Consider the following 17,864-nt stretch of genomic DNA (forward strand, 5'->3'; position numbering starts at 1 on the left):
TTGCAGGGTACCCATAAAGAGATCAGACATCTCTCTGTCCACTAGTGGAGGTTGCACTCTGGCAGCCAATTCCCTCCACCTTTGAGCGTATTCTTTAAACCCTTCGTTATTCTTCTGAGACATACCCTGCAGCTGGGTACGACTCGGAGCCATATCAGCGTTGAACTGATATTGTTTAAAGAATGCATCGCCAAGATCCTGCCAGCTTTTGATGTCAGAGGACTTGAGCTTGGTGTACCACTCCAAGGAGCCTCCAGACAAACTGTCCTGGAAAAAGTACATCCACAGCTTCTGGTCCATCGTGTATGCAGAGATCTTACGGACAAATGCTTGCAGATGAGTTTCAGGGAAGGAACTCTCGTTGTATCTATCAAATGCGGGTGCTTTAAACTTCTGTGGGATCACAATCCCCTCGACTAGCCCCATATTCGACATGTTGACAACCCCAGGAGTAGCATAGCTCTCTAAAGCTCTGATCTTTTCAGCCAGCAACTGAATCTCTTTATTCTGTGGTGGGGCACCGTACTGACCGAACGGTTCGTTGTGCATGGAAAACTGATATGACTCTCGATCTTCCTCTCTGTCATCATCAGCCCCGAAGAAAGGCGGGAATAGACTGTCTTTCATATTCTGACCCACCGGACCAGGTTGACCACCTGTGGCGACGCCAAACCCACCAGCCATATTAGTTACCACAGGCGTCGTTATCCTCTTGCCACCATCTCTGGAACCACCGAGCCCCTCGTTGGAGACACCATCCAGGTTAACACCACTATTTGCCGCTGAAGCCCGCTCGAGCTTCTCAACTTTGGCAGCCAAAGCTTTCTGACCAACTGCAAAACCTTGCATGATGTTGATCAGCTCGTTCATTTTGTCTTTCAGCTCGAGGACATCTGAATTTGGGAGATCCATCAGTCTAGGAGTGTTGCGTCGAGTGAAATATCTGTGCGGGCGTGTTGAGTGCAAAGGTACAACTCTACGAGCACGAGCAATGATTCCTGAAACAATCAAGCACGTTAGAACTGATACCTGCAAAATAAAACACAAGTTATTATGATCATGCATGAATGCAGTGTTTATCCACATGAGGAACAATTTGTCTCTCGATCCTGGCTTCATCGAGACATATAATAATTGGGCAGCAATATTCTGACATTCATCATTTGATTTCATCATACAGATCAGAGATATATGATTTAGCAAAATACCACCCAACCATGTGTGTGCTGTGTGAGTGCATACAGTAAAGCAAATAAAGCTTGAAGATCGATCACTGAATGAAAACAACCATCACATAGCAAAAATGCACAATAAGCGTCATAGTCATACATCAAGCTGATACAAATCAAATACAATTCTCCAGAATCAGAAAGGAAATACAAGCAAGTGAATTCCGTCAACATGCCTGACGGTAATGCATACAAAAGAAAGGTCTAGCCTGACGAGGGTCCCACAGAAGGCCCTATATCATCAACCATCTTCACGAACTCGGCGGCGAACCTGAGCTCGGTGTTCTCCTGCTGTAATCTCCCCACCTCCTTCTGATGAATCTTCATCTGCCTGAAGTAATGATCTCTCTCAGCAATGTAATGATCTCTCTCGGCGATGATCTTCACATTCTCTGATTCCTTGGTCTTCAGCTTTGCCTTCCATTCAGCGATGAGGACTCTGACTCTGTCTTCCCTCTGATCCCTTACGAGAATTTGCCTCCTCTTCTGATCTTCAATGACCTTTGAAGCTCTGGCTAGCTTCTCCTTAGTGATGTCGTGCTCCCTTGTGGACGATGCTAAAGCCTGATTGACCTTCCCATAGTAGGCAGTATCCATCTCAAAGCGCTTTGCTTCCAGGGCATGTCGCTTGTCTTGATCCTCCATCTTCACTCTAATCTCCTGATTAGCCATCTGGACCTGAGCGACACTCATCTCCAATTCCGTTTTCCCTGCAAGCAACTGATCTCTCTCCCGCTTCATCTCCAGGAACTCTTCCATACTAACAGAAGAAGGAGATTCCTCAATCAACGGATACCAAGGATCAACCATAGGAAACGGTAGACAAGTGAGCTCCACTCTCTTGCTGAGCCAGTCATCAAACGGAGGAAAAGACCTGTTATTGGCTCTACCACAAGAAAACTTGCCTTTCCTTTGAATGCTGCGCCATGCATCAGATACCTGCTTTAACTTGGCCTGATTGCCCTCAACTGGGAAGTACAAAGTTTCCTGAATCTCGCTCTTGAGAGGTGGAACCTCCATAGCGAATCCCATTTGTCTCTTAAGAAGCGTAGGGTTATAATTAATGCAACCCTGAACTCCTATAAGTGGCACATTGGGAAAACTCCCACAAATGCAAATGAAGTCTTGTCCAACCCCGCTACTGTGAGTCCAAGCTATGTCTTTGGCCCGCAAACCCATCAGCTTAGTCGCCCAATTGACAGTTTGGCCAAGCAGAACAAAAGCACCCTTGGAAGGCAAATATCCCATAAACCACTTGTATAGCAGCTGAGTGCAACATCGAATCAGTCCCCCACGCCTCTTCTCGTTCCGATTATGGACCGAGTAATAGACATCTCCGATCAAAGTGGGAATAGGATTCCTCTGAACAAACAAGCGGATGGCATTAATATCTACAAAGCCCTTCTGATTAGGAAACAAAATAATCCCATAAATGCCCGCAGCAATCAAAGCACAGACAGCTTTCCAGTTACCCAACTCAGCATGCTCCTTGGCCTTAGCTTCTAGGAAACTTAGATGAAAACCAGGCAACTTCCCCTTCTCTTTCAGGCTCCCCTTAACCACCTCCGAACTCAAATAAAGAGCACGGGAAATCCCACCAATATCAGGTTCTTCCTTGGTAGCATAGAAAGGAACCTGATTTCTGATCTGAATGCCCAGAATACCAGCATAGTCCTCCATCAAAGGCCCCAATAAGTAATCTGGGAAGACAAAACACCTCAAACCAGGATCATAGAACTGGAGAAGAGTATGAATGGCGCTCCAGTCTCTGTCAGTGAGTTTGAAAACCATCTTCAGAATACCCCCATACATCTCACGAAACATCCCCACATGGTCGAGTGCAATCAATGTTATCATATCCTTCAGCACACTGATCTCTGGGTCAAAGAAACTGTAGACAACATCGTCCTTCATACCGGGCCTCATATCTGAACAAGAAGTCTCTCAGCCAGGATCTCGATAAAAAATGTCCCTGCATATGGATAAACATGTGTTAGATGCAGATAAATGCAAGATGAAAATGATGCTGATGAATGAATGCAATGCATTGTCATCCTCCAAGTCATCTGAACATCTGTTGCTCTGAGGCCTTGGTCTCTGAACCGATCACAACCATCTGAAGGAAATGTAACCACAAATCCAACTTAAGGGTTCCGAAATAAACGGAGCTGAAAGATACATCATCATCAAACAATCTCTGAGCAGATATTCACAACAAACTCTGAATCGGCCCGGGGAATCCTGAAATAAACGGATCCCCACTGATAAATACCACGGACAGCACTTCGGCGTCCCAGAAATAAATGCCCATAAATCCGACTTATAAATATGACTCTGATCAACGGAACCAAAAGTCACCATCAAAGTCACCATCTAAATATGCATCTGAAAGAATCACCCTCCCCTCACAGGTAAATTCTAATCAGGTCATCCTAAGGCGGATAATAGTCTCGACAATCGGGCAAAGATACTCAATGGGTTTGCCCTTTCGGGTGTGCCATTGTAGCTCCCTTAAGATCGTCTAAACCAAAGATCCGGGAAAGAACGGTCACCGAAGTCAATAGTCCAAAAGAGGTCACCCAACCAAAGTGAAAAACCCCACAAAGGAAGAGCTCTCTCAGATGAACCTCGTCCGGCTTGTGGTATGTCACGTCACAACAACATGCCCAACCAGCATGTGAGGAACGTGAGACCACACTAATCCTAGGTGTATACTCGGGCCTGGGTTTTAGCCCCACTCAGAACACCCACCCCAAAACAGAGGAACCACCTGTACAGAGGACAACAACATGATAGTATGATGCATGCAAATATTTATGCAAATATATACACAATCAGAATAATAAATGCAATAAATAAAGCAACGCAAGCAACCTAAACTATCCTAGAACGCTAGGAGAGACTCGCTTAGGGAAGATGGACTAGCAATAGGTCAACTTCTTAAGTCCACAGCAGAGTCGCCAGCTGTCGCATCCGCGAAAAACACAACCGGCGGGCTAAAACAAAAACGAACAGAGCCGCCACTGTGCGTTATTTATCCCAAAAGAGGGAAAGGAAACGCTCGAAGTAAACCTGGAAAAGACATGGTCTCGCGACCAAAGAGAATGGGATCGGGAGTCGGTTATGCGAAGGGAAGGTATTAGCACCCCTACGCATCCGTCGTACTCGACGGGATCCACGCTCAAAAAAAAAGAAAAGGTTGCTAAAACAAACATCACACACACACACTGAAACAACACAGGTGGGGGAAGAGAGGAAAGGGCTCGCTAGGATATCGCATCCTATGCCTACGTATCTCATCTGGAATGAGAATCAGAGCTACCGTAGTTCGGCTCACGCACGCCGAAACAAACACACGCACAGACGCTGAGACGTCAAAACAAACACACAAGCAGGCAAACATGGAACCCGAATGCCAATCGCTGGACTTACATCAGCTTCCGAACCAAACAAACCCACACAGGAAACCGGATGCCACTTGATGGACTTATACCGGACTCCAAGCACACAACAAGAGGATACGGAATGTCAATCGCTGGGCTTACATCCATCTCCTAACACACATAAGAAGAAACAAGCAACAAGTTACTAAGGAGTCGGGAACTCGAGCCTAGCAACTGTCAAGCAAACGCACACAAAAAGAAAAAGGGTGCCCGGAGAGATCTCGCACGACCTCCTGCCTACGTACCTCATCTGGTATGAGGATCAGGGCAACGTAGTTCCCCTTAACAGGGGAGAAACTTTCTCCTAACCAGAGACTGGGAAATGACTAACTAAAAGGGAGACTGACTAGAGCCTAATAGTTATCATGTATTCCACAATGGTCCTAGGTTGAGTTTTCTATCTACTTGCACAGGCTGCAAGCTAATCCTAACCAGGCAAAGCAAAGCATGCAAGCATAATCAAAACAAAGCAAACATTCACAAATAGCACACACTATATCCAGACAAAGTGGGCTCAAACAAGGGATGGACTGCCAAAGCAAGTCAACTGTATCAGGGTGATGTTAGCTCTTAACCCTAACATTGAGAGTTAGGGTGAAGCAGATGAAATAGGAAGTGAGGGGTGTGCCTCACAGCTCTTATCCCTGGCCAGGGAGAGCTTTAGACAAAGGAAGTGTGGGTTCAGAAAGTGGGAACCCTTCTACACTTATGACACTGACTCAACTGTACAACTGTACAAGGATCTTGGGGTAATATCCACAGTGCATCAACACCAGTTGTGTGAGCAAAGGGATGACTCAACTGAATAGCAGGAGATGGATTGCACATCTCTTGTATCTGCCAATTTCCTTATTCAAGGTCTTTTCCTGCTTGGCACAAAGATAAACAAGCACAAGCATTGCCTCTTAAGGAGGGCTTCAGACAGGTGCCTGGCCAAGTAACAGGCCAGGTCTTCCAGACTACATGGAGTTAGTGAGTTCTACCTTAATTGGTTAAGCAACCAAGCAACAGCAAAAGCAAGTTCACAATGAACTATAGCAACTAATGTACCTGAAATCAATCTAACATGATCATTACACAGCTCAAACAGTCAAACAAACAGTTACAAGTTAACAGTTAACTGTATACAAGCAATGCATCAAGCAAAGCATAAGCCAATGCTCAACACAAATGACTTAGAAGCCACCTACAAAACAAACTCAATGTTAACCAACATCAATTAAATGAACAACTCAAGCCAAGTGAATTAATTCCTCCATGCCATATGCCTTTTGTCCTGAAAACACAACTCAACCATGAGAAGCAAACCCCTAGGACAAGGCCTAGGGTCAAAGAGGAAGCAAAAATCCAAAACAGAACATGAAAATTATCAAAAATCAATTTCAATCAAATTAGAACAACATCCAATTTGTCTCACATTCATATCACACACCAATTTCATTTCATGAAGCATTTAGTGCAAAGCATGTCATTTAGAAGCTCATTGGACCAAACAGAATGAATCAATCCAAATCCAAACCAAAACAATTCAATAAATCTCCATAAAAATCAAGGCTAAAAAACACTCATCAAAGGATCATCATACCAAATTTCAAGCCATTTGGACAAGTGTAAGCAATTCAATTAAATTCAACAAGTCAAGGCATGGCAAAACAAGCTCATACAAAGCACAATATCATGCATCAACTTCAAGCAAGCATAAAACAGAGTAGGAACATGATAAATGCACCAAACTAAAACCATGACAAACTTCAACGTGTCTATAATCACTCCACAAAATTTCAAGTCCATCTAATACATATCAAGAATTTCACAAATCATCTAAAATCACGACTCACAAAAAGTCCACAATTGACCAAACAGAAGAGAAATTCTCAAACAAATTGGAAATGTATCCAAAAAATCCATAAATATTCATGCTCAAACCTAACATCCAGAGGTATCATCATGCAAAAATTCAGCTCATTTAAAGTTCATATGGAATGGTAATGAAAATCCATAAGTTAGACAAGAAATGGTGTGACACAAATTGTCACACCTAGATACAAATGATCATATCTCACAATCCAGGAATGATAAAATAGCAAACTCAAAGCCAAAGTGTTCATTGAGATGTCTAGTTTGCACATGTAAAATTTCAGCTCCATCCAATTAAGCATCATCATTTCATGATCAAAACATCAAGCAAGGTGCATGAAAGAACACATATGAACAAACCCTAGGCAAAACAGAAATCCACACATGTAAAATTTTTGCAAAAATAACCAAAAAATATTAGAGATTACAAGGATCATGGCACAAAAAATCTCACATCAATTGGACAATCATTTCATGAGATATGAATTTTGGAAGTAATGGAAAAAATAAAAAAAAGTGAAATGAAGGCATGTGAAATATGGTAACATATGGAAATAAATTCTAAAGCAAAAATGAGAATTGTCCTAGTGGAGGATCGAAGCAGGTCCAATTTCAAAAAGTAGCGCGCGCTTATGCCTATACCTGGACACGTGGTCCAATAACCAGTCCGAAAACACTAAACACCATTCAAAACACGGAAATGAGGATCAAAGTGTGTTTCTGGAAAATTTTCATCACATTCATCCAATGTTCTTCATCAAATCCCAGCGCATGAACAAATTTCCACCAAAATCAACAAAATCTATATCACTGGAAAGGTCTCTCAACGTACATCATGAATCACAAATCATTTTAAACTAATTCCTCCTAATTCAAGAGATTCGAACCAAAACATAATCAGATGTGAAACTTCTAATCAACATAACTTGTTCAATACTTGATGAAATTCAGTGAAACCAATTGCAGTTTAACCTATGTTCCAAGATCTATCTAAAGCACATATCAATTTCAAGAATTATCAAAATCAAAATCTGACCTTCTTTGGATGACAGTTGTGAATTCGCGCGAACCAAGCCTTGTAAGTGCAAAACAGAAACTCTTTGATGCTAGTATTGATGAATGGAACCAGGTTTGTGTGTTGATTATGAAGGATCTAGCTCAAATCTTCATTTGCCATTGTTGAAGCTTGCCTTAACAGTCCACGAATTCAGCTTGAAAAGGATGAAATCTTGCTTCCAACAGCTTCAATAATGCACATGGATCATGGATTGATGAAGATCTTGGCAAGGTTTGTGAAGAAAATTGCAAAAAAAATGAGAGAAGAAGTTGAAGAATTTTGTGATTTTCAGATCTAGATCTTGATTCTATTATGGTTAATCAAAAGACAATTATGATTTAGTTTATATATGTGATGTTAATGATGCTAGTAATCATGATTAGTGTAAATGCAATGGATTAAGCCAAATCAAGTTTTGATGCTAAATGGTAAAATGGCCAATTCACCCTCACTTGTACAAAACCAATGTAACAGTGCATTTTCTGTTTTGGAGTGGAGTGAAAACAATGAATATTTTGCAAAATCACCTTTTTCCCTCCAAATTTCAAAATAGGTTCACTTGAAAAATGGACTTTTTATGTGATGAGTTTTCATGACAGGTAATGCTTGTTTTGGATAGAGGAGATCAAAAGAAATTTGCTCAAAAAAGTCTCACTCCATTTGGCCTTGTGAATCAAAAGTTATGCAACTTTGAAATTCAACTTTTCTTGACAATGATCAATCCATAACTTACCAACCACAAATGAGAAATTCATGTTCTTGGACTTTTTGGAAAGGTGAGAGCAAGATCTACAACTTTCATGTTGGACAAAATTTCATTTGAAGCATTTTTGGACATGTAATTTTGAGGTGAAAACCTTTCCATTTTTGGCAGTTTTGAATTACAAGTCACTTTCTATTTTTGGAAAGTTTCCATCTGACTTTATTTTCTTCATTGTTGATCTTTGAAATGTCAAATGAAACTTGTTTGGACATGAATGAAGTGTCTCTAACTCTCTCCCACCTCCAAATCCATCAGTTGACTTGTGGTTGACTTTTTCTAACTGATAGATGAATGGGCCATGAACTGATGAACTTGAGCTTCAAACTTCTGATGAAATGGCTCAAACATGAAACCCTAGCTCCCATAAGCTCAATAAAACCATATTATGATCCCCATCTCCACAAAGACCTCATCTCTTTCATAAGCTCTAATTGGCACAATTCAGATGATTAGGGTTGACCAGAGGTCAAAACCCTAATCTCAAGGAATCTGATCAAGCATAAGGAATCTCTTGGTGATGACAAGACCATGATGATGATGATGTATCATTTCAACCAAGATGATGCTCAACCTTCTTGAGGAACCATGAAACCCTAATTGATGCACAACCCTTAGATGGCTAGTGATCAATCTATGAAACCCTCAGCTTGAATTCCAACCTCTCTATCTTCTGATCAAAACCTAGGAGGATGACTTGATTAATGTTGCCATATGATATGCAATATGCAATGACTAATGCAATAAAAAATGAAATGCAATATGTTAAGCTAGTCCCAAGAGAGGAGGGCAAATTTTGAGGTGTTACAAATACCATTCCCGAGAAGCTCCAGTTAGACTGTCTTCAAAATAGTACATCCACAGTTTTTCATCTTCAGTGTGAGCTCCCAACCTTCCCAGATAAGATTGGAGATGAGTGTGTGGGCAAGAAGCCCCGTTGTATTTCTCAAAAGTAGGGGGTTTGAACTTGTGAGGGATCCTTACTCCCTGAACCAGACCAAGATTGGTGACATCAAAACCTAAGGAATTTTGAGACTCCAAAGATTTGAGCTTCTCAGCCAGCTCATCCATACAGCGAGTGGTCTTGAGGGCCTTGTCGTGCAAAGAGAATTGATCATACTGACAATCTTCAGTAACAGGGCGCCCGTTAATCCGAATCCCTTGATTCACATTGTACCTTCCGCCAATACCATTCCCAACATTTCCCGTGTTGCCAACATTACCCGGGTTTCCATCAACATTTGCGTTACCCGCGTTTCCAGTGTTCACATGGTTATCAGCGTTCCCGGGGTTACCAGGGTTCCCCTCAGCACTTGGTATTTCCACCTCTGGATCGGGCCTCGGTTGCTCAACCAATTCCCTCGGCTTTTCTTGGCCTTCTGCCATACCAGTCATCAATGTCATGAACTGATCCATCCTTTCACGCATATCAGCCAGCTCTTTCTGTACCTGGTCCATTGCTAGTCGTGGACGGTTTTCCTTTGTCGGGTACCTGTGAACTCGCTTGGGACAAATAACTGCCTGAAATAGGGAACAAACATTAGACACTGCGGTGACACCTGCAAAACAAACAAGGGTTAGTATGCATGGTGTGCGATGCACTGCTTATTCAATTTTAAGCCCCCCCCCCTAAAAAGGGAATACCCTGCAAATGAATAAGCATGAGATGTTGGATGCAAATATGCAAATGATGTTATGCAAACTAATGTGATGCGATGTAGTGGCATGTCAATCAGGATGGCCGGATCCGCTTGAACATTTGTCAGGTTGCACTGCCTGGAAAGAAATTAAGAGGATCAAGCAAAGCACACCAAACAAAGTTCATGGGATGGATCATGTTATCCTTAATATCAACCATCCATTTTTGGTGGATTATGGTTTACACCTTATCAACACCCAAGTTTCATTGATATTAAGGATACCTGAACGGATCGACCATGAATCAAGGGTTTGTTGCAAGTCACGAGCATGGAGTTTAGGTTAAGAACCACCCAAAGGGAGTGTACTAAGGTTTAAACCTGCCAAACATGTTCTACAAAAAGGTTCCCATAGTCATAATCCCATCTTTCGGATATTATCGGAGGAACGACTACTCGTATTCCAAAAATATTCTCAAGAGAGACTCTTATGAGTGTAGTATCGCGTAACAATCGTATCAAATCTTACACTTGAACGACTTTCGCACTACGTCCTACGAATAGGCCAAGATGGGTTTGGTAAACTAAGGTCCTCGGCTTCTAAGGTCTATATTGGAAAAAGTAATGTCTAACCACAACTTACTTGTGTGACATTATTGATCTCAACATGACCTCCACCAAGTGAATGGGCTTGCAAGTCAACTTGCTAAGGAATAACTCCACACAAGTCAACAAGACTATGCCATTCTCCTATCCTAAATGCACTCGAGTTCGGGTATAGAACTCATCTCACGAACAGAACCAACAAATACGGCAGTCATATGTACACAATGTAATAAAGCAGGTAAATGCTGAAAGATAAATAACTGTACAAAAGAATAAACACCCAATAAACAAACAACCTACAAAAGCTAGGAGGGACTCGCTTAGGGAAACCGGATCCCCAGCAGAGTCGCCAGTTGTCGCAACCTGAAAAATGGAATGCGAAAAAAAAAACCGGCGAAGAAAGACAGGAGAGTCGCCACCGTGCGTTATTTATCCCAAAGGAGGGAAAGGAAACGCTCGAAGTAAACCTGGAAAAAGGAAAGGACAAGACAGGGTCTCGCAACCAAATATTGGGTTCGGGAGTCGATTATGCGAACGGAAGGTATTAGCACCCCTACGCATCCGTAGTACTCTACGGGATCCACTTTTGTAGTTCTTGTCTAAAGGGTGTGGGTTTATCTAATGTGTTATTTACTAAAAAAGGTGAAAGGAAAATGACTCGCACGGATGTCGCATCCACTGCATACGTATCTCATCTGAATATGAGAATTAGAGTCGTCGTAGCTCGGCTACCTAGGGGTTAAAGGGAAGTGTGCTCGGTAAGACATCGCGTCTTATGCCTACGTATCTCATCTGGAATGAGAATCAGAGCAAGCCGTAGTTCGGCTAACTACGGGGTTATGGATTGGGTTTTGGACGAACGACGTCACTAAGCAATCTACCGGATGCTCGACCTTTGGAGACTTACTCGCCTGTAGTAGAAGGAGTTAACGTGTTGCTTTGGGTTTTAGGGTTTAGGGATGCTCATGCAAAAAGGGCAGTCCTTGACGAAGGAACCTGCATAAAGTAAACACACAAAACATTGCCTCCTATCGAGGTCTTCCAGCTAAGAAAGCAGTAAAAGCAGGAAAAAATAAAGGAATAAGGAAACCAGAGATCCTTCCAGGCTAACACCATCAAAGAAAGTAAGTCAGTACAGGTAATCGGAATAAGCCTCCCGGGGGTATCCCACAAATAAAGTGGGAAACCACGCAAGTTATCCCTGCAAACGTCATGTGAGCTCTCACAAAAAAAAACTCAACAAACAGGTTAGAGAAAAAAAAATAGGGTAATCAAGGGTTGCCCCCAAATCAAAATGTAACCACATGAATCATGCCTTTTCAATTCACAAAAAGCTCACAAAAAGCATCAAAAGGGTATCAAATTCACCCATAATACCTCATACATTCAGAGTATTCAAATTGAAAGCATAGAGATGATGGATATATGGCAAACCTGATTGGAGAGATCGGTTGAATCAAATGGCACGGCAGGATTTGCAAACCAATGTTAGGGTTTGCTTGAGCTGAAAGTGTGTGAGTCAGAATGAACCTTTCAGAGTTGCCTGGAGGTTGCTGCAGATTAATTCTCACTGTCTCTGTCTAGCTTTCTCTCCAGGTTTTGTCCAGGGTTTTGTTCCGAGGAAACCTCAGAGTGTTTTTGCTTCTCTTCCTTTTTCTGTCTGTCCTCCCTCTTTTATAACCTGATTTTCATGGCTTTATGGGCTAAAATGAGAGAGGTCCAAGTCCAAGTTTTTTCTATTATATTTTATTTATTTATTTATTTATTTAATTTTTATTTTATTTTATTTATTTATTTATTTATTTATTTATTTTGTTTTTTTTTTCGTCTTTTTTTAATTAAAGTTTCTTGGATCTGATTCTGATTGACATGATGAAATGCAATATGAAATGTTAAATGACCTAAAAATGAATGCATGAATGAGGAGGGTAAATTTTAGGGTGTTACACAAACTAAAGAGGGCTTTATATGGTCTCAAACAAGCTCCTAGAGCTTGGTATGAGCGACTAAGTAAATTTTTACTTGATCAAGATTACTCAAGAGGAAAAGTTGACACAACTCTCTTTATTAAACGTCAAGGAAAGCATTTGATATTAGTACAAATTTATGTTGACGATATTATATTTGGGTCTACTTACATGAATCTCGTGAGAGAGTTTTCGGATCTTATGCAGAGTGAATTCGAGATGAGTATGATGGGGGAGCTCACATACTTTCTCGGTTTGCAAATTAAACAACTCAAAGAAGGAACATTCGTGAGTCAAACAAAGTATTGTTTGGACCTTATCAAGAGATTTGACATCGCAAAAGCTAAGGCCATTGACACCCCCATGCCAACATGTGCAAACTTGAATAAAGATGAAAACGGTAAGGACGTAGAGGTAAAAAGGTATAGAGGTATGATTTGATCCCTTGTCTATCTTACTGCTTCTCATCCCGACATTATGTTTAACGTGTGTATGTGCGCAAGATACCAATCATGTCCCAAGGAATCCCATCTAAAAGCTGTCAAACGGATACTTCGATACCTATCCGGTACTCCGAAGTATGGACTATGGTATTCGAAAGGAAATGATTGCTCATTGGTAGGGTTCTCCGATTCCGATTTTGCCGGTTGCAAATCAGATAGGAAAAGCACTAGTGACACTTGTCACTTATTTTCAAATTCCTTGGTCAGTTGGCATAGCAAGAAACAAGTTTCAGTTGCTTTGTCAACCGCCGAAGCGGAATACGTTGTCGTCGGTAGTTGTTGTGCACAAATCCTATGGGTTAAGCAACAACTATTGGATTTTAATCTCAAACTCGAACGTATTCTCATTTTCTGTGACAATACAAGTGCCATTAATCTTACCAAAAATCCTGTGTTGCATTCTCGCACCAAACATATCGAAATTCGACACCATTTTCTTCGGGACCATGTAGAGAAAGGTGATGTTGTATTTCAACATGTGGACACTAAAAACCAACTAGCGGACATTTTCACAAAGCCGCTAGCTACTGAGCCTTTCTTTCATATTCGCCGAGAACTTGGTATTCTCGACATTTCGGAACGGGCGCTATAAATTGCTTGCTTTATCTTATTTCATTTAAAACTATAATCTTGTACTTCTAACAAGTTGATGTTGTTGCAAGCACAAGTTTATTGTTCATCAAGTTACTCCGGCATCGAGGTGATATTGTTCCTTTACCCTTCTCTCTCTCTCCCAACCTTCATGATTAAATAACTGTATTACATGATAATATTATATATATATATGACCTATCTCTTATACCATATCTGTTTGGATGTTTAATGTTGTGTGGCATTCTATTTATGCATCAAACATGTGAGCATATATGCATAACAGTGAAAAACTGCAAATTTTGCCTGTATGAGTCGACCATAACAGGGCAATGGTCGACGCACACTTTAAAAATTTTCTTTTTTTAAAAATCCAAACAGTATGCATTGACGCATGCAGAGTGTATGGTCGACGCATCGCACGAAAACTCAGTTTTTCTCTGCAGAAAATGTTCAAACTTCCCATGCATTTACATTTCAAATTCTCATTAAGTGTGCATTCAACCCACTACATTGTGAGTTGCATCTACCTAGTGCCTATTGTCTCTTGGCCTCTCCTCTTCCCAAAAACCCTAAATCCTCATCTATAAAAAGGGCAAACCTCCTTCTTGCAAATCATTCTCAAAACCTTACACCAACCTTCATTCTCTACTTTTACAAAAAAAACTTCAGAATCACTACCCATGGCTTCCTCATCCCGCAGACCTACCGGTAAGAGATCAAGGGAATCATCCTCTGTCTCCTTACCCATCACCGCTGTATCATTAGTTCCACCGGCTCTTATTGACACCTTCAACAAAGACATTGGTAAAAGAGGAGTTGTGAGGCAACATGCATTCTACAAACTCACAACAGAGCGCATGCATCTCGTAGAAATCATGTCTCTGATACAGTATCACGGCATTGTCAAATTCCTGGAATGCAATGCCAAATATAGCGAAGACCTGGTCCGTGTGTTCTACACTTGCCTTCATGACAAATTTCGTGGTCAAAAGTTTCACTCCAGGATCGGCACAACAAAGGTATCTTTTAAGTCTGTTGTTTGGAATAAATTTTTTGACATGACTGTGGCTGCTGATGAAAATCCTCTCGATGAGGTAACTGATTCTCACACAATAGAAGGATATGAGTTTAAGAGCGCTTTGAACGCTATGCTGAAACGACCCTACCCAGACCACATTGTGAACAGTGATGCGTTCCCACGAACTGTCACTGCCGGCAAGCTGAAAACAGGTGAGCGCATTCTCCAGTGGATTGTGTCACGCATCCTGTGACCTAAGCAGGGTGGCCTCTCCCGAGTTGAACAGGCTGAAGTTCATCTCATATACATCCTAAAGAATCAGCGCAAAATAAACTGACCCTACTACATTGCTATTAGGATGTTCAGTTTACGAGACTCCAGACGAGGAACGACTCTTGCCTATGGATCTTTTATTCAAGAGGTTCTTACTGCAGCCGACGTTGATTATCCGTCCTTTCCGTATACCTCCATTTCCGCTGATAAAGAATTCAGCCCAAAAACTTTGTCTATGATGGGATACTTTTCGTGTGATGAGCGGAGAATATACAAATTTGTTCGCAGGGGGTATGTACCTACGAGTGTTGAAGAATATGATGAAAGTGATGAAAGTGAAGAAGAAGACCAAGAGGAAAATGAAGAAGAAGGAGCAGGACAAGCATTTGAGCAGCATGATAGTCCTCTACAAGCAGACACACACGACTACACAAACTCCGCTTGGGTTCAGAATTCACATTCAACTGAAGAAGATGCCCCCAACCAGGGTGGCTGAGGTGAATGGCAACATATGGGCTGGTCAAGACAACGCCAATTCTATCAGCCGTATCAATATGGTGTTGAACAATCTCCACCGTCTCCTCCGCAGCAAGAAAACTCTTCTGAACTCTTAGATATGATGAGAAATATGCAGCTGGCTCAACAATCCTTCATACAAACTCAGGATGAGCGCTATGCTCATATTAGCAGCCAACTTCAAGCTCAAAATGAGAGGCTCGATAACCTTTCCACCATCATGAGTGAACGGTATGCAGCATTCACCGAAACATTTGAACGACAGGAGCGGTCCGTCGATGTGGGCCTCAAGTATCTAAGTAGTGTTGCTGACCAAATAACGGATGGTTGTTTCGGTCGAGGACGAGGCCATTAGGGCATAAAACTGCATATGCATCTGTATTTTTTGTTGTTTGACTGAACTAACTTTTTGTTGTGCTCGTTTGTGCAAATCCAATTTAATGTTATCTCCTTTTAATTTGTTCAGTAATAATATTTGGTGTGATATTGTTATATGATTCACTATCTCCTGTTGAATATCATGTTACGTTGAATAATAGTTCCTTTTCTCTTTTTGATGTTGTCATAGGGGGAGAAGAGCATGTACCAAAGCCAAAATATTCACAACAATTAACAGTTTGTTGTTTTGTAGACAACCTTAGATTACAAAAGAAAGGGGGAGTGTGTATAATGTGTGTAAATATTGCATGTTGTTTTCTCTTTGGTTTCACACAGGTTGTCATCATCAAAAAGGGGGAGTATGTAAGGGCAAACTGTCATACAACATACGATCATAGGTCTCGATGATGACAAATGACCACCATGGATGAATCGGCATTGTCGATTCCACCTCTACAAAACAAATGCAACATATCACCTATCATATCCTTTTCTATGCTCATCTAAACTGTTATATTTCATACAACATATGTGGATAAAATGTGGTCATGACAAAATGCATGAAAACCACAAAAATCTGAATTTTTGCAGATTTGTAGGGTTTGAGTCGACCATAGGGTCGGCGCATAACATAGTGCATTCCCACGGGTCAGCGCATAACATAGTGCATTTCCCACGGGTCATCACACAAAAGGCTTGCGTCGACCGCAGGGGTCAGCGTATGAACCACGGGTCAGCGCACGCCGACCTATGGTCGACGCATACTGATGTATTTTTCAGTCTGTCCAAAACTGCAGGCCATGCGTCGACGCATAGACCTGCTATGGTCGACCGTTCGTGCGCAAATTCAGTTTTTAAGTATTTCCCACTCTGTTTGAAAAGCTGTTAAGTGGGATAGTTGGTTGGTTACTATAAATAGAAGTTTAGTTACTTGTATCAACCAACATTTTGACAATTTGATTCAAGTGTTCAAAGAACAAGAAAAATTGAAATCGGTGTCCAAGATTCTTCATCTTCATCTTCAACATCTCACAACACATCAACTACACACAACCATTTTTGAAGTGCTTTGTGATTGGTCAAAGGTGATAACTTTCGAAGTCGTGATTGGGGAATCCGGTTCGGGTTGAAGCTTGTGATAGGTTTTTTCTTGAATAAAACCTTTAGGGTTTTGTCCTCCAAGACTGGTATGTTTTTGGGGGTTTTTGGACGAATTTCTTCATCAATTTTCAGCTGAGCGAAGGTGATTGAGAAGAGGAAGTCTTCATCAGTCTAGTAGCGGATTCAGTGATATTGAATGGAAGATTTTGGGTTTGATTTGTTGTAGTTGAGATCAGTCGAGCCGAGGGTTTGAAGAACTGAGGGTTATTCAACAAAGGGGCTGGAATAGGAGGTCTATCAACAATAATCGAAGACTTGATTCACCTTGAATCGAGGAACAAGGAGTGAAAGCAACATTCAACGTCTTGAGAATTCTGTTGTATATTTGCTTTGCAATCCTTGTATAAACGGTTAAACTCAACATATGATATCTATTAAAGCAATCTCAATTCTAGTTTTAGAATTGAGGGCAGACGTACCCCGAAGCGAGGACGGCGGGGGAACTGCCTCATCAAATCTTTGCATTCTCTATTTTTCAGCATATTTGTTTTTAGCTTAAAAGTTAAGTGATTTTTGCATAAGAACTTTAATCAAACCTTGATATTAATTGAGTAAGAAGTTAAAACTCTGTTTTTTGAATCCAAAGTACAATAAATATTATACTAGACAAATTGGAATCACTTACTCAACATAAATATCACTTGGAGTGTCTTTGCACACCAAGTGTTTGATAATTTGCCTAAACCAAAATTATCTTAGTTGTGTATCTAGTTTGGTGTACTCTTTGAATCATTGGAACTAGGAATCCTAGCAAGTGAAATAAATCATTGATAGTTTGACTAGTGTAGTGATTCTTATTCTACATTATCACTAATCCATAGGCTAGACGCATATCCGGTTTTCCAATAACAGTTCGTTTTAGACT

This window comes from Lathyrus oleraceus, chromosome 3 (assembly GCF_024323335.1).
Source record: "Lathyrus oleraceus cultivar Zhongwan6 chromosome 3, CAAS_Psat_ZW6_1.0, whole genome shotgun sequence".
Lineage (NCBI taxonomy): Eukaryota > Viridiplantae > Streptophyta > Magnoliopsida > Fabales > Fabaceae > Lathyrus > Lathyrus oleraceus.